Source organism: Stenella coeruleoalba (genome assembly GCF_951394435.1).
Source record: "Stenella coeruleoalba genome assembly, chromosome: 13".
In the NCBI taxonomy this organism is placed as follows: Eukaryota; Metazoa; Chordata; class Mammalia; order Artiodactyla; family Delphinidae; genus Stenella; species Stenella coeruleoalba.
This window is the reverse complement of record NC_137159.1, coordinates 47,345,988-47,364,892: the sequence shown is the minus strand read 5'-3', so window position 1 is coordinate 47,364,892 and position 18,905 is coordinate 47,345,988. Positions and strand designations below refer to the sequence as shown.

The window sequence follows — 18,905 nt, the reverse complement described above, 5'->3', positions numbered from 1 at the left end:
CATACAACATAATGCAGCACAGCGTAGCAGAGTGTAAGATAAATTATATGTCCTGAACAATTAATGTTAAAACAATAGTTGTAAACATCTCATGTATGACCAGTCTGTCAAAAATATTTAGGTACCGTTTGGAACTTTTCATTATTCTACACATTTTAGAGGACACATTGCAAACTGTCAGATATATGTATCTCCCTGCTATTAAATTGAAAGTGTCTGCCTTTAATTTAATAACATATTTGAGTACATCATTAACCATACAAAGAATATTTTTATTCCTGACTTTACAAAAGTAAAGAAAGCATAGCAAGTTGTGATGTATATTTTCCCTTGTTTTCCATGCTCAATTTCTGGTAAGTCAGAGAATATTCATGGATACAAAACAACACAGTAGGGAACAAATCGACTGAAAAGTGTGTCCTGAATCATTGAGATCAACATCCAGGTGGAGGTCTAGAGTGGTTAGTGTTCTGCATCCTACTCGAGGTTCTGTCTCTCTCTACTGGGTTAGACACTAAAACTGTTACACACAAGACCCAGATAATTTACAAAGCTGAGCTTTCTTAGGAGGCCCATTTGATATCAAAAAACACAGAAGCATTATTTTCAGCCTCAAAATCATTAAGTCTTGTCATACAGGATTTCTTGGAATAATGCAACTGCAACAATAATAACAATAATAATACTAGTTGCCAAAAAATATTCAGCATCTCCTATGCATTAAGCATTATTCTTAATTCTTAGGATATTTGATTTAATGCTTCCACCATCTATATGTAGAAAATTATTAATATCTGAATATTGCATACAAAGAGGCCTGCCTAGAAAAGTAATGACCTTTACCCAGGTCGTACAGATAAAAAGGGACACGTTCAGTTTGGAAAGAGGTTCTGTATGATCACAGAACCTATCTGTGGTTTCAAACACTGGATTATTTTGTCTCTTTACTATGGAGCTACTTAACCTTGGATGTTCTTTAGTCAACAACAGACTATCAACAGAACACACACATGATTGCTCTAATTGCTCATTTTACTTTAATTAGTAGCTTAGCAAGGCATTTCACATGTGTTCATAACAGGGCTAAGGAAAAATTCAAATGTTTCCTGTAATTTCTTTTTGAGTTCTATTTTAACCAACAAAAGGAATAAAGTTAAAAAGAGGTAACTGTCAGAGGTATTCCGAATTAATATTAAAGCATGTTAATAAATTTCCATTTCTAAAGTAATAAAACAGCAGGAGGATGAGGGTGTTGGCTATTCATCGAGTAAGTTGGACCTTCTAAAGTATTAAAGCAATAAATAAAAGACTCTGAAATAAGCAGTCTTGGCAGATAAGAAATAAAGTTTATTCAAGATAGAAATTATCTAAAACAAGAGATCAAGAAGAAAGAATAGAAACTGTGGGACTCCAAAATGTATGCTCTTCCTCTGTTAACTAATCCACATAATACTTTAGCAAGTAAGTAAACATTAATCTGCCCAATTTGTAGTTAAGGAAACTGTGAGATTCTGTGAAATCAAGTCATTTGTTCAACCCTCCAGCTTAAGTTTATTGCAAGGCCAGAATCTCTAGGCAAATAACACAAGCTCATGCAATGGCTAAATTGATCTTTTGTGTGAACAGATATTATGGAATAGATTTTCTCAGGGAATGAAATAAGTAACACAATTTTGCACACACTCAAAACCTAATTCCAAAGCATCTCAAAGAGAACTACTGATAGAACTGAATACATTTTTAAGAGCATTTGTGTCATTGACCTCTCACTGTTAAAAAAAAATGATATTCAGGTGGAAAAGAATAAAACGACTTAAAAAGCAAAGTGCTAATTAGTGGTAGAACTGAGAACACAGGTCTTTTTGCTCCCTGTCCAGAACTCCTTTCATTTCTTTGCATTTGGAGTGTGTCCCCTAATTCTTGTCAGTTCAGTCACCATATCTTCATCTTGCACATACTCTTCACAGATACAAGTAAATCTATTATTAGGGAAAATGAGGAGTAGTGTAACATTTTGCTTTTGCACAAATATTCCAATTTAACAGTAAAGTATTTCTCCCAAATTTAAGTACAGCTCTCGATGGCTTAATATGTTTTGTTAATTTAGAAGAAAATTTTCATTTTTTCTTGGTTGCCATTAGGATAAAAAATCAAATACAATAACCATTTTAATGTTTCTTAGTGGAAGGAAAACTTATCAGTATAGATTTCGCTGATGATTTGAATGTCCCTTAATGATGTGAGCACTCTAGGATGAGAATAAAATGATTTAGATTCATAATAAGCATAAAATGTGTTGCTAAATAAATAATGGATAATAACATAGAAGAGAAACTGTCAAGAGTTTAAAAAATATTTCGTTGATTAATATGATTTATGTTTACTGTGACTCCCCCCATGTCTAAACATGGCACTAGATAGAGAGATGAAGCTATCATCTTCCACCCCTGCTCCAAAGGCACACCCAATCCTGTAGAAATCTTTGTCAAATACCTACTGCATGTTGGTGTCCATGATACTTTATACTCAAAAAAAGGTAAAAGTAGAAATAGCCATCACCAAATTTGTCAAAATCTGCAACTAAAGGAGTAGAAATAAATGGTAGTTTTCAGAATAAATCAACAAACAATGGTTAACAAGCTAGTAGAGTTACTGGTTTAATTAAATAGTGACTTAGAATTATTCCCTTAGGGAACTGTCCACAACATAACTCATGACCCTGTTTCTACGTTTATAGGAGATAAATCCAAGATATCAGTTTATTTTAAAAGTTACATTGCATAATAAAAGTAGCAATGGCCTTGAAAGCTGATGTACTTGATTTGCATTCCTAATCTCTCACTACCTATTGCCTTTTAATTAATTTCTTAGATCTTCAGTTTCTTCATTTGTAAAATGACAATTAAAATAATGCCTACTTCATAGAATTGTTGTAAGGATTATGCTGAATTAAATATATTACTCTTTTTAAAAACACTTAGAATAGGGGCACATAGCAAGTGTTATGTATGTGATTGGCAAGTAAATTATTCCTAACACTATGCTTATAGTTTTTACTTAAAAGAAGATCAAAAATAGGGAGGGAGTGAGAAAGAACCAGAGAGAACAGACACACACACACACACACACACACACACACACACACACACACAGAAAGAAAGAGAGAGAAAAGTAGAGAGACAACTAAGTACAAAGCCAAGAGAATCACAATTCAGGAACTAGGGTGTTAAGTGTCCATCAATGCAATCAATGACTTAGGAATCTCATTCTGGCTGTTTAGGATAGTAAAGATGGCAATTAAGGGATTACACTATTAAAATTATCTAGCTTACAGGTAATGCTGTTTCCTTCAATTTTGCTAGGTAGACAAAATTTGGCTATAACAATTCACTTTATTAGACTCAGCCAGGTAGTATGAACACAATACTCAAGTTCATCTTGTATAGGGCCACAGAAATCACCAGATCTTCTTCTGCAAGATCACTCAGAATTCAAACACTAGAAGAATAACAAAAATTATAATTGGAAAAATAACTACTTCCCATATAATTATGTATCTGAATTTCATGGGTAAAAATATGATTTGGGGGCTGTGCCCACCTTTAATTTTAGAGAAGTTTGTGATTTTCTTCAAGTAATTTGGAAGTTCAGGTAATAAACATTGAAAAAGTTAGCATTTGTTTCCTCCCCTCTTACCTTCATGACCTAATTTAAATTCAAAAGTTAATGAGGCATGCAAGAGGAGCCATTATTTTGCATATGGGACTAGAAAATGGAATAGCGCTACCCCTGTTGTATGAGAAAATGAGATAAATCCAAGTTGCTTTGCATTTATAAAGTATCAATGAGCTAAAAATCTCACAGTCAGATTCACAAAGAGAACTTTCTGCAAAAAAATTTTAAACCTCACTCTTCAGTAAGAAGTCATTTTGGGGAATACTTTTATCTTTCCCAACTCTCTTTCTCAACAAAGTCTCTCTGTTTTTCTCTTTCTGTTTCTGTTTCTCTTTCTCTCTGTCTCAGTTTTGAAATTCATATGACAATTTCTAACATGACCTATTAACTTTAAATCTTCCCTGATAGCAGGAGTTTGCATTAAGTTCATCATCTTAGATTTAAACCTCATGATCTTTTACACATTTAAAAAAGGAATATATCAGTGGTTATTTGAGAGAAAGAATGTAGTTATTTCATTGGAATTTAGCAGATATTTTCTATTCAAAAACCTTTCAACAATGAGCAAAATGTGGAATTTGAAAGCCCAATAACTATATCCAAATCTACCCTAGGTTTATTAGAGAAAACAAAAATAGTTTACCAATCTGCTCTTTTAATCTACATTTCCAGCAAACTGTAAAAAGAAAAGCAAAACAAGTTGACACATCAACAACCTGTGTGTTCTTGATGTGGAGCCATGAGGGTATGTGCACACTCACAGGACATTGCATTCATCAGCTTTGCAACCCTACAGAAGGCTTGGGAGACATCAGAGCATGCACTTGGCATATGTCTCTTCCCTGAGACCTTGCTACACCTCTACTCACACTTATCACTACCCTTGAGTGATTTAAGCATTCCCCAGGAGTAGTGATATCCATAAATTAATGTGATCACTTTTCTATATAAATATGCCACTATTAAACCAACATAACATGTTGTGTCACTTTTCATAGTTGGATTTAGTTGTGCTGGACAAGTCTTATTCTCTTATCCAGATTTATTTATGAGTAAAAGCATACATATTTGAGGTAATATATTACACCAAATGATCTCATGGTCCTTAGCTATGAAACAGATGGAACTCATGGAGAAATCACACCCTAATATTTACATAATACTGAAAGTAGGAGAGGTAAGAAAATGCATCCAAAGTTACAGTACACTGTGGTAATATATATTCTAATACTGCTTTTTACTCTATACGAAGAGTTCCCAAATTTTGCTGACATAGCTGTAGGAAAGGTAAATTTTTGCCTTTACCCTCTCAGGGTGTTTTGGTTGTACCTGAGAATTAAACTCACATAAGACAAATTAATAAGAGAAAAGCATACAAATTTATGTGATATGGGAACCCTCATATGGGGTGCAGCCCCAGAGAAATGGCAAAACCTACATGCTATTATACTGGGTTGAACAAAGAGACACAATTGTGGAAAATTAACTAAACTGTATGCAGAGGCAAAAGAAAGATAAGAATTATTTCAAAAAGCTCTGTTTGTATAGAGAACTCTTGGCTTTGACTCTCCATCGAAGAATGTTTCTTTTCTCCTGGTACAGGGAAGGCACATTTCACATGGAAGTTTTAATCTCCCATTTTCAGGAAGAAAAAAGGAAGTTAAAATGCCCTTCTTGCATGTGCTGTTTTTTTAGTATCTTTAGCTCAAAGTAATCCTGAGGCCAAAGTGATGTATTTTGGGGTGGTGTATTCTGACACTCTTCATATCTTAGAGGATTCCATAAAGATATGGAAGACAAGGACATATTCATAACAAATCTCTCCTAAAATCCTAATGAAAAAATGTATTATTTTTCTGACAAGACACACTCAAAATTACATCATGTAAGTAGAGATTTTCTTACTGATTCATATGTATATTAAAATTTTTCATCAGTACCTTATATTAGGAGCACATCACCATTCACAAATTTTTAGTATTTATAGACAACCCTATGAGGTACCATGCATCTAATTACTCAGTAAACCATATATATATGTATATATCCATCCATCCATCCACACAGAGGTACAATTCACACACACATGCACATACACACAAATGCTCTTTGCTTCCTCTGTGTTCCCACTGCTAATTCATTGGTTTGGGCTTTCAGCATCTTTCTTTTTCTAGCCAATAAGCTCGTAGATGATAGCTGACCTCAAGACAGTCTCCAAGCAGTCCATCCTCTATACCTCTACTAATGTTAGCTTTCTAGAAAACAGTATTTATAAGGGCATGTTTAATGATTCTTCTTTTGCTATAAGATAAATTCTCAGCACCCTAACAAATAAGGCACACAAGATTCTCTGTAACTGTTCAAAATTCTGTAACAAAATTCTCTGTTCAGCATCTCCTGCTTCCCCTTCTCCATCCATATGCAGTTTTCTCCAACTGCAGCAAAGTACTTTTTATTTCCCCATATATGCCCAGTTCTTTTGAACCTGTAGATTTCAGCAGAGATTATGCATTCCCTCTAGAAGTATTTATCCATGAAAACTCTTATTAGATGTTACTTTCCCAGCTTACATATCACCTCCTCTAACTTACATATATGAATGTATATGAAATTTTAATATATAGATTATTTAATATATATAACATATTATAAATTTCAATATATATGTGAAATATTCTGTGGTTTCCTTCTGAGACTCCACGTAGATTAAGTAACCTGTGTAAGAAGTCATATACTTATTTTCAGTTTTTAGCACATTTCATAATATATTGTGACTAAGTGCATACTTGAGACTTCTGTCAGAAAGGTGGGTTTGTGTGAGAGTTAATTGTCCTAAACCATAGCTGCATTTACCTTTTGTTTCTGGTCTGGGTGCACAATATCTATTTTAAATGAAATAAAGCATACCTTTCTTTAAATTTGCATTTACTTATTCTAACACTTAGAAGAGCAATTTTATCTTCTTTTGCAAAATTTCAGTCTTCAGTGACTTCACTAGCAGGCATTTGGTAAAAGATCAAATTAAAAATGAGGTTTCACAGAGAACTCAGAAAAATTTGAAAAACTTTCTTAATTCCTAATAAGACCTTAAGGATGTTCAAAATGACCTTCGGGTCATATAAAAATATTATCAGGTTTTACAACTGGATATCATGGGTGGGGACTGGTTGGCTAGATCTTGAAGGAGAAATAAGTGGTTCTGTTAAATTCTCTTTTACATAGTACCTGGTGCTGCAATAGAACCCTGTGGGTACCTCACAAGCGTCAAAAGAATGAATATATAAGGAAGCACTATAGCAGGCAAGATTTATAATCTTAATACGTTTTCATCCTAAGTCACAGTTAGAGCTTTCTGCACAGCACACTGAAATTTCTCCTTGATAGCGATACTAGTGAAAATGTATTGATGCATGTTTTAGGTGTCAGTTTTCAAAGTATAAAATCAAATTCAATTGACTTTCTCTTTGACTCATTTTTTAAAATTTCAGTTGCTATAATGATCATTGTTTAATGACTATGGCAGTGTTTAGGACATTGCTGTCAACATTTAGCTCATGGTTTGGCAACTTTACCAGCAACACCTGACAGTTCATTAGAAATGCAGAGTTTCAGGTCCTACCTCAGATCTACTGCAAATAAGAGTCTGCATTGTAGGACAGTAATAAAGACGCAGACGTAGAGAAAGGACTTGAGGACATGGGGAGGGAGAAGGGTAAGCTGGGACAAAGTGAGAGAGTGGCATGGACATATATACACTACCAAATATAAAATAGATAGCTAGTGGGAGGCAGCCACATAGCACAGGGAGATCAGCTCGGCGCTTTGTGACCACCTAGAGGTGTGGGTTAAGGAGGGTGGGAGGGAGATGCAAGAGGTAGGGGGTATGAAAATATATGTATATGTGTAGCTGATTCACCTTGTTATACAGCAGAAACTAACACAACATTGTAAAGCAATTATATGCCAATAAAGATGTAAAAAAAAAAAGAATCTGCATTGTAACAGGATCTTCAGTTCATTCAAATGCACATTAATTTCTTTTAATTTTTATTTTATATTGGACTGTAGTTGATTTACAATGTTGTGTTAGTTAAGTATAGTACCGTGTATATGTCATTAAATTTTGAGAGGCACTGATACAAGCTGTCACCAAGTATAATTTTCTAGATTCTATTAGTTTGAAACTACCTAAGACTGTGAGGTTTAAAATATAAAACTGAATATTCAGTTATTCAATCATAACACACTAAAAGAAAGTATTTGCTGCTGAACTCTGCTGTGTTTTTGACCGCCAAATCGTAATTACCTTAATACAGTCAAGTAATTTTATCTGTAGCTCTCTTTGGATTACATTTCCTACTTTGCATTTTATCTATGTACAAGCCTCATTTGCTGAACAGTGTTTTGAAATACTTGAATATAGGAACTTATTTAATACTTCATTGGAACTGGAAAATAGTAGGCTCTCCAACATTCAGAGCTCATAATTAATGTTGTAGATCCTTGATTTATTGGAAAGATAAATCTTAGTTTATTTGTTATCTTGGGATGTTTATGTTAGACATTATATAGCAAGTTTTAATATCTTTTATAATTTATATATAGTATATTAAGTACTCATAAATACTTGCTAAATATATATTATTAATATCATTTACAGGTTTAGTAATTCCATTCATGCATATATTCAAAAATATTTATTAATTATCTACTCTATGCCAAGTTCTATGTGCTTGGGGAACAGCAGTGAACAAGATAGCCAAAACCTTTTTTTTAAAATGGAACTTACATTTTAGTAGGGAAAACAGAAAAACAAATAGAAAACTACATAGTAAATTGCTCTGGAGAAAAATAAAGCAGCCAGAGTGATAAGGGGATGCAGAGAAAACAGGACAAGGTAGGGGGTAAATGTTGCCCCCCATTGAGCTTAATAAGCACTAGAATATAAGAATTAGATTAACCTTAAATGTGTAAGATTTTTTAAGGTGATTGATCTACATGAGGCTAAAGAACATAAAATTATTAATCCTGATGACCTGGATACAGATAATGGTGGCAAACCTGTGAGTACTGGAGGGTTGGGAAAGAGCACACAAATTTGTTGGGTCCCAACTTGAATCATATTCCTGAAAGCATTTCCTTTTCTCTATATTATGTGAACCTCACTTTAAAACATGATTCAGGTATTATCTTTAACTCATATTGAGGAAGCCAATGACAATTCACTTATCTTTAGCTGGTGACTGATGTTTACTAACATTGAGGCAAGCTTCAGACTACAGTCTGCACTGAAATAAATCTGTCACCTACCTAGAATGTGGCTCCAAACTTACCATTAATTCATACCAGTAAGACATACACAATGTAAGAAACAGAGGCATCCTTTCTGCTGCCATAGTCCTTGAACCAAAATTTTTCCAGAATTGCCCTCAGGATTTTGCAAGTCCATTGGTTAGAAAACCATAGTGACTCATTCATTTCTACTCTCGGAAGACTTTCTGGGTTTATGGAACGGAAATCCATTTTATTAGGCAGGAATATAAGGCAAAGGGACAATGATGAATTACAACAGAAATCCATTTCCAGGAGGGAAGTTACCTGGAGTATCCAAAACAGCACACCTCATATGCATCTACACCCTCACATTATAAGCAAGTCGTGGCTTCCTCCCAGTTGTTTAACTTCAAGGCACCTGGGCCAAGTGAGATGCTAAGCAGAAGGGACAGGAAGGCCAACAGTGTCACCAAGGAGGCACCTGGCCTCAACATTTCTAAATAGAGCACTCATCTCTGAGAATACTAGCTTTTCTACTTGACGTAGAAGAAATCTCTGCCTCCGTGTACCTCTGCTCACATATCAAACATTTAAAATAGCCTCTATTGATGAGAGCCCTGGAAAATTCTTGAAACTGAGCATATACTAGATGGCAAATCTTGGCTTTACATATGCTCCAGGGAAAGTGTTCTGCCTCTGCTCTCTTTAGTACGGCACTATGGGGGCTATTTAGGTCTCCTGCCTATCTATCTATCTATCTATCTATCTGTCCATCTATCTTTCTATCTATCTATCTCTGTCATCGATCTCTACATTTATCATCATCATCTAGCTATATAATGAGATTGATAAAGAAAAGAAAAGAACTAAAATTAATAAGGAAATATTAAATGCCTGAAATAATATATTACGTATTTATTCAGCAATTCTGTATAGTGGGATTACCCCAATTTCATGGAGGAAGGTGTTTTAGATTAGTTGTCTGACAAAACACCAGAATTGTTATTTGAATTCAGGACTTTCCAATTCATATGTTTGTGTCCTTTCCTCCATATGATGCTGCCTCAAGGCCAGACATTTGAGAGAAATCTAGACTTAGGTAGGAAAGTAGTTTTCACTTTCAGTTGACAGTCCCTTCAAGCAGAGGTTATCACTCCTTATTATTTTAATATCAGACTTTATGAGGACTAATAGGTCATAACAGAATAAGACAAAAGATTGCTGGCTGTGGTTAAGATGGCAATTGAACCAATGTACTCATTATTGGTCCCCCTTGTCTTTCCCCTTGGTTTCTGAGGCCAACTTGTTTTCTATGATCTTTCAGAGTATAAGACAGTCTATACTGTTGTGTGCTCTCACTTCTTCTAGATAATTATATAATAGATATAAGGATTAATTTATTTTGCTTCAGTTATTTCAGAGATGGATTTCACTTTTGTAATTTACAAGCTGATGAGATCATAAACCTGAAATTAAAAGTGTCTTCAGATCTTGGATTTTCTTTTTTGTTTTTTCTACTTTATTGCAGTATGACTGACAAAAACTGTATAAATTTAGGTTGTACAACATGACTTTTTAATGGTGTAGAATGTGATTATTTAATATGTATGTTTATAGTGTGAAATGATTACCACAATCAAGTTAATTAACACATCCTTCACCTCGCATAATTACCATTTTTCTTTGTGTGTGGTGAGAACACTTACCATTTACTCTTTTAGAAAATTCAAATGTGCAGTACAGTACAGGCATACCCTCAGAGATATCATGGATTTGGATCCAGACCACTGCAATAAAACTAGTCACACAAATTTTTTGATTTCCTATAGGAAAGTTATGTTTCCACTATACTATAGTCTGTTAAGTGTGTAATAGCATTATGTCTAAAAAAACAAAGTATATACCTTAATTAAAAATAGTTTATTACTGAAAATCTAATCATCGCCTGAGCCTTCAGCAAGTCATAGTCTTTTTGTTGGTGGAGGGTCTTGCCTCGCTGTTAATGGCTGCAGACTGATCAGGGTGCTGTCTGCTGAAGGCTGGGGTTGCTGTGACACCTTCTTAAAATAAGACAACAATGAAGTTTGCCACATCAATTGACTCTTCCTTTCACTTGAACACTTAGAAGCCATTGTAGGATTATTAATTGGCCTAATTTCAATATTACTGTGTCTAAGGGGATAGGGAGGCCTGAGGAGAGGGAGAGAGACTGGGGAAGGTCCAGTCAGTGGAGCAATCAGAACATAAACAATATTTATCAATTGTTTGTTGTTTGATTCGGGCACAGTTCGTGGCACCCCAAAACAATTACAGTAGATCACTTCATAGATTCCTGATCACAGATCACCATAACAAATATAATAATAATGAAAAAGTTTGAAATGTCACAAAAACTATCAAAATGTGACACAGAGACACAAAGTGAGCAAATGCTGTTGGAAAAATGATACCACTAGACTTGCATGATACAGGGTTACCACATACCTTCAATTTGTAAAAAACACAATATCTGCAAAGCACAATAAATAAAATGAGGTATGCCTGTATTGTTAACTATAGTCACCATGCTGTATGTTAGATCCCCAGAACTTATTCATCTTATAAATGAAAAATTTGTACCCTTTGACCAATATCTCCCCTATTTCACCCAGTCCCTAGCCCTTGACAATCACCATTCTTTCAGTTCTTCTTATTCATCTCTAGTATCACAATCAATTCCACAACATTTTCTTTTCAGAGTTAAGAATTTGATGATCAGTGCTGGCTTATTCCACAAAGATAAAAATTAAATAAATGAACAAATTGTGCTTGTTCATTATATTTACTACAAATAAAATGTTGCTAAAATTAGAGTTTGAGAGATTTTCTTTCCTTTAAGATTAGAATCATTGACAAAAATGATAGTGCAATTTATCCATGAATACATTTTATTAAAAAGGTGATTAATACATTCATAAATTAAACAGTGTTATAAGATTTAGAAAATGAAAGAGACATTAAATATTATATAATCCATTATTTACTTAAAAGGAAAATGAGACCAAGCCCACTTATGTGATTAACCCAAATCATGTAGAAAGTTTATACAAGAGGTAACTTGTAGCCCAAAATTTCTGAATTTCTCTCCAACATCTCTCAAAACACTGATTTTCTTCCCTTGCCTTCACCCTATTTTCTTGATTCACAGATATAACAAAATAGCAAATTTTAATTTTGCTTCTGTTTCCTACCATCATAAATCTAAAAATAGATTGAGGTCACATATATAGTAGATTTGCTCAACCTGGATATGCACCTTGATTTTCAATGAATTATGAAGACATCCTGTAGTCAGACACCTGCAGGTGAACCACATGCCTTCCCTGCTACACTTCAGGGTTGCGATTTCTGGAATGAACATCGGAGTAGCAGTCCTCCACTGTGGCGGGCAATAGAGAAGAGGACTTCAGCAAAAAGAATGACTGACTCAGGAAGGGTTGGGCCACCCTTGGCTCTCAACTCTGCCCTGTCCATAATAAGATGTTTGCATCAGGACGAATGAGCTGATGCTCACTTATCCTCCTGATCTTTGCCAGCTACTCGTGGCCATTACTGAGCTGGGACAAGAAAGTTAAACTCCAAATTCTTTAATCCAGCCTTGACACAAAGCCCAGTTTGTCTAGTAGTAAAACATTGCCTGATGTAACCTTTGTATTAGAGGAAGCCTTTTGAAAATGTATTTACCTTTTGAATCCATTAGGTTATTTTCTATAAATTTGTTGCCTCAGGTAGAAAAAGAAGATACGATTCTAAAACTTTAGCTAGCTATACTAAATGCAGTGATTCTGAAACACAGTGACTCTTTTTTTCTCCTATTATGTCAGATTTTTCCTGGCTATTTTTATCATACAATACTGACTTACCAGGTTTTAAAGGGTAGTACAATTTAAACAACATAATAACTTTCCCATTATCAGACCTAGTATTATAAAAATATTGTTTAAAAAAGGAATACATGTTCAATTCAGGAAATAAATATAAAAAGGCACAAAAGGAAGGAATTCTCTAGACATAAAACTCACATTCTGGCTTTGAAAATATTTGTACACATTTGTGTATGTATGCCTCTGTGTGTCTTTCTTTTAAAAAAAAATCAAAGCATCATGTACAAAATCTGCTTTTCTTCATTCAGTACTTTATAGTGATTATTTTCCCACTTCTAAAACTACACCTTTATACCATTTTAAAGTGTATTTTATAAAGTGTTCCATTAAAGTAATTTATTTTAGCAATTCCCTGTTTTTGGACATTTATATTGTTTCTGATTTGCACTATTATAGATAATGATTGTTAAAATTACATTTATACTTGTACAGCTCAGAGTAAATTACTACGAAGGCGTGGTATGTCATAGGGTATACGTACTTTTATCTTCAAAGATTTTATACCATCTTATGCTTCTACTGCTCAAGGACTCTTGTTTATTTTCTCATTTAAATAACGTTTAATGGATGTCAGTCTTGTGCCAAGGCACATGCTGAGCACTAGGGAAAATGAGTTTAATTTAAAATAAGAAAATAGACAAAGTCTCAGCCATGTGGATGGAAACACAGTCTAACAGGGGATAGGTGATTAATCAACTGATTACACTTTAATATGTACTATGAAAACAGAGTAAGACTGTGTAAGAACATTTAACAGAGAGACTTTACCTAGTTAAAGGACAAGATATGTTTCCCTGAAAAACTGACAGTCAAGCCAACATCTGCAGGATGAATAGAAGGATGGATTAGTCAGTTTAAGTGAGAAAAGGCTACAGAAGAAAGAATTCCAGGAAGAAGGAGCAGTCATACATTTGCTAAGACTTAAGACAGTTTACAACAGAAAAAAAAAGTGACAATATTATTAATTGTAAAGTTAGCATTTTCCCACCACTCAGAGAATTGGAGGATTGTGAAAAAACTAAATCAGTTATAAGGAAGAAGAAAGCTGTCTTTTCTTTGTATTATGTGTGTATATTTAACCCTACTACAATGCACACAAATTTTTCTTTTATGTATGTTTCTTCGATTACTGGTGCAATTTAGTCATTTAAGTTATCTGCAAATGTCCTATGCCAGTATAAATTTTTAAAAGTCCTATATCAGTATAAATTTTAAAATAATTTTCATATTGATATGTGAGTTACTTATGCAAATATATTGACCTTTTGTCATATTTTATAAGTGTTTTCACTCTAGATTACAAGGCAAGATCATGTTGTTTTTGATATACAGCATTTTACTTCATGCAGTCAAGTCTATCCTACTTTTCCTTTATGCTTTATGACTTAGATGTTATACTTAACCTTTCCCTACTACTATTACACAAACAATATTAGCCTTTCTTGAATTTACTGCTAGAGGTAACTTTGTTTAACCTGCTAAAAGGAATTTATACTTCTCCGAAGGAAATTTAATCTTTAGTTACATACTTAGGCATTATTAACCACATGATCTTATATATGGCTGACCCTTTATAATCCATGAAAATTATCAAGCAACTTATAATCATACATGTGGCAAATGGTTTTAAAACTAACACCACTCAGTAAGTCTATACATACACATAACCCAGGGTTACTCTTCACACCATGTGTTGGCACGTACTTCCGTTGATCCATCCACACTTAGTCTTGGTGGAAGATTTGCATGAACAGCCTATCATGTAGTGATAGAAAGAAACTAAGCTCCCTGCCAAGGATCTTGGGTTCTATCTCAGGTCTATCATCAATATTGTAAAATTTAGGTGAGTTTGACGTTTGAGCTGCTAATTAAAGACAAATTAAAACCATGTCTCACTTATTGCAAGAATTATACTACATTAACTAATTAACTCAACAGGCATTCAGTGATTTCTATTTCACATCTACAATGCTTGTCTCATGAGAATGTGCATATATTAAGAAAAAATCATATACTTGAGAAACATGGTGAAGGCTTTTAAAATAATCATTTGCATCAACGTTTGATGAGAGCTATATAAGAGATGAACTCTGGGGGGCTTCCCTGGTGGCGCAGTGGTTGAGAGTCCACCTGCAGATGCAGGGGACACGGGTTCGTGCCCTGGTCCGGGAAGATCCCACATGCCGCCGAGCGGCTGGGCACGTGAGCCATGGCCGCTGAGCCTGCGCGTCCGGAGCCTGTGCTCTGCAACAGGAGAGGCCACAACAGTGAGAGGCCCGTGTACCACAAAAAAAAAAAAAAAAAAAAAGATGTACTCTGGAAGCTGAGGGAGCACAGATGAGGAGTACCTGGATCAGTCAGTGAGAGCTAAGAAAACCTTTACAGAAGAGCTGATGCCTTGGCTGAGGGCTCCAAAAAGAGCTAGAGACAGACTCTTGAAGAATAATGTGATATGGTGTGTTTTGCCAATATCCTGTTATAAGAGATAACGTACTGTTTCAGAATCGCAAATAAATCCCTATGGGTAGAGGGGGGATGCATGGTTTGTACAGAGGCTAGAGAGCTCTGGAGGTCTTTGTATGACAGGTTCGGTAGTTTGGACTCCAAATACTATGGAGAGTCACTGAAGATTTTTAGCTGCCAAGTCACATGTTCAGAAGGACAGAGACAAAGTTACTTTCAAAAGTAAAAAAGGTCTGTGTCTTTATTCCCGTCTTGCCCCTAGGTTCTTCATGACCTTTTTTTTTTTTAGATTCCATATATATGTGTTAGCATATGGCATTTGTTTTTCTCTTTCTGACTTACTTCACTCTGTATGACAGATTCTAGGTCCATCCACCTCACTACAAATAACTCAATTTGGTTTCTTTTTATGGCTGAGTAATATTCCATTGTATATATGTGCCACATCTTCTTTATCCATTCATCTGTTGATGGACATTTAGACCTACTGGAGAATGGACTTGAGGATACGGGGAGGGGGAAAGCTAAGCTGGGACAAAGCGAGAGAGTGGCATGGACATATATACACTACCAAACGTAAAATAGATAGCTACTGGGAAGCAACCACATAGCACAGGGAGATCAGCTCGGTGCTTTGTGACCACCTAGAGGGGTGGGATAGGGAGGGTGGGAGGGAGGGAGATGCAAGAGGAAACAGATATGGGGACATATGTATATGTATAACTGATTCACTTTGTTATAAAGCAGAAACTAACACACCATTGTAAAGCAATTATACTCCAATAAAGATGTTAAAAAAATAAAAAGTAAAAAAGAGCACACAGCTAGAAGATGTTAATGTCTTCGTCACCAAATCTGGAAATTTTGAAGAGCGTCCAGGAAAATAAAAGCCTGACTCTTGAAGAATAAGAAAATCCACAATATAAATAGCAATGATTTAATAATTAGATTTAAACAGAAGGTTGGCTTCTAAAATTGTTACACAAATTCTAAAGTACTTATAGAAAAAATAAACAAGCAAGAATATTCAGGAAGACTCTGAAAAATAAATCACAGTAATTAAAACAGTGTGGTAAAGATGAATAAATACATCTATAGACCAAAAGAACAGAGGAGAAAGACTGGGAACAGCCCAGATGAATATGAAATTTTTTATTTAAGAAAGGCAATATCTTACATTAGTAGCGTTAATATGGATTTGTGAATAAATGATCCAAGGTCAACTGCGTTAAGAATTTAGATCCATATCTCAAGAAATAGGTAAACTGCAAATTAATAAAAGATTTAAGTGTAAAAACATAACACCATGCATGTGCTTGAGGAAAATATGAGTGAACCATTTTATAACCTTGCATAGGGAAGGATCATGACCCAAAACCTAGAAACCACAAAATTACAATCTAACAAATAAACTATAAGTACATTAAAAAAAAATTCTGCATAGCAAAAACTATTACTGCAAAATCAAAATAAGAATATAAGACTGAAAAATTTTTATATCACAGAAAAAAAGATTACTATCCATATATATGGATATATATATTCCCACGAAATCAATAAGAAAAAGACCAATAGATCATTATATAAAAGAACAAAGTATATACATAGTCCACAAGAAAAAATATATATATATAAATTGTTCTTCAGCAGATGAAAAGGTGTTTAACTTCTCTCCAAACAAGAGAAATGCAAAAATCCAAAAGGTTGACCACACAATCTGTTGATAGGACAATGGAGAAAACATACTCTCATAACCTGTTGGCAAGAATGTTAAGTTGAAACAACTTCTCTGTGGGAAAATTTGGCAACATCTCTTGAAATTACAACTGCATCATCCTTTGATTTTGCAATCCTGCTTTGGGGAATCTCTTCTGTAGATATTCCTGAACATGTGCAAAATAACAAATGTATAAGTTTAATCATCTGGCATCTTTTTCAGTGTAGCAAACTTGCATTTTCTAGAGTTTGAAAGCAAGCTAAAATTTAGGGTACAACTACACATCAAAATTATGCAGCATTTAAAAAAATGAGGAAACCCTCTCCGTTTTGATAGTAAATTATCTCTAGAATGTATTCTTAAATTTTAAAAAATGTTTTAGGACAGTATATAAGAAAAGGGGGAAGAGAATATATAGTATTTCTTAGAATTTACATAAATAAAGACTGAGAAAATACACAAGAAACTAAAAATGGTTATGTAGGGAGTGAGTGTGATAGAATAAGACAGATTAGAACGAGACTTCTCCTTCTGTACCATTTTATATTGCTTTGATTTTTACATGAACTGTTCAAAATATAAAATTTCTCTATAGTAAAATATGGCCTAAATAAAAACACTATTACATATACACATATAAAGTTTACAGAATTTATAGACAACTGAAGTAAATAAATAGTATTATAAAACAGAAAGAAGATCCATAACTTATTTTTTTAAGTATTTACCTTTGTAAGTGCTTCATGATGGAATAACTTCAGATTTTCACTACAATCATAAAATAATAAATATAGCTGCCTTCTATATCAGTTTAGCCACTAGTCTCTCGAGTATGGGTGGATGGTAAAACATAATAATATATATCATAACAATGGTAACATAGCTTTGAGGTTGCATGGGATTGAAAATAGCTGTTCACCTTCTGCATATCACTAATTTGAGGTTCCAGAAAGTTTCCATTTGTATATTATTAATATAGTAGTGATGGAAAGTGTCAGTAGCTGTGTGGTTTTATTAAAAACACAGTTTAATTTTTATTGTTGCTCTGAGAAGTTCATTTTGGTTTATTTTTATATACTTTATGAGAATTGTAAAGTGCTGTATAGAAAACCAACCAAGGCTAAACTCAGTAGCGTCATCAGTCACTTGCTACTTGTCAGGCCCTGTGTGTTCTGCTGTAGCATTCAAAGTTGTGCCTGTGAGAAATGGGGCTTAACCTTGGAAGTTAGAGCAATTGAATACTCAAATGGATTTGACTACTTTAGAAGTCTTTCAAAAGCCTTTAAGATTCTTCTGGTAACAAAACTATTTACTTATACAAGCTTTAACTCTGAAATGAATGGAAGTGACAGACTTGGATAGAAACCATCAAAAGTACTATCAAAAGTGCCAGCCCATGAATCACAGACAACTACAAAGGAACAGACAAGAAAACAACCATGTCTGTGGTTTTTATGAGGAAGGGGTGCTGGATGATTAAGAAACCCATTCTGCCTAATATTACCTCAGATTTGGGGTGGAGAAAGGAATGAATGCTCAAAACAAGAAAATAGAAGAGATTAAATTCTTCAAATTATCAATATGACAGAGGAAGGAAGGAGGAGGTGGGAACAGTAATTCTTCAGTACATATTCAAATGATTCATTGAGCTTTCTAGGACAAATAGAGCTAATTGTAGGAAAAGATCAAAGTTATAATCCAGTAGGCTGTTGCTTTTCATTTGGCCTTCACTTTTTTGTTCTTTTTAAAATAAGTCTTTTAAAAAGCATGGGGTAGCAATATTAAAGACCTTGGCAAAGAAAATCAGTAATTTAGGTCTTGATGTACCAGCAAGTAATGGACTAGCTGAAGGA

General features: G+C 34.3%; 1 protein-coding gene across 1 annotated transcript in view; it reads left to right on the top strand.

Annotated features, from left to right (window-relative positions):
• LOC307195882 (uncharacterized protein) overlaps window positions 1-18,905 on the top strand; it is a gene marked incomplete at its 5' end in the record, with an annotated part of 490,066 nt that overhangs the window by 276,336 nt on the left and 194,825 nt on the right. The gene's annotated exons all lie outside the window — the stretch shown is intronic.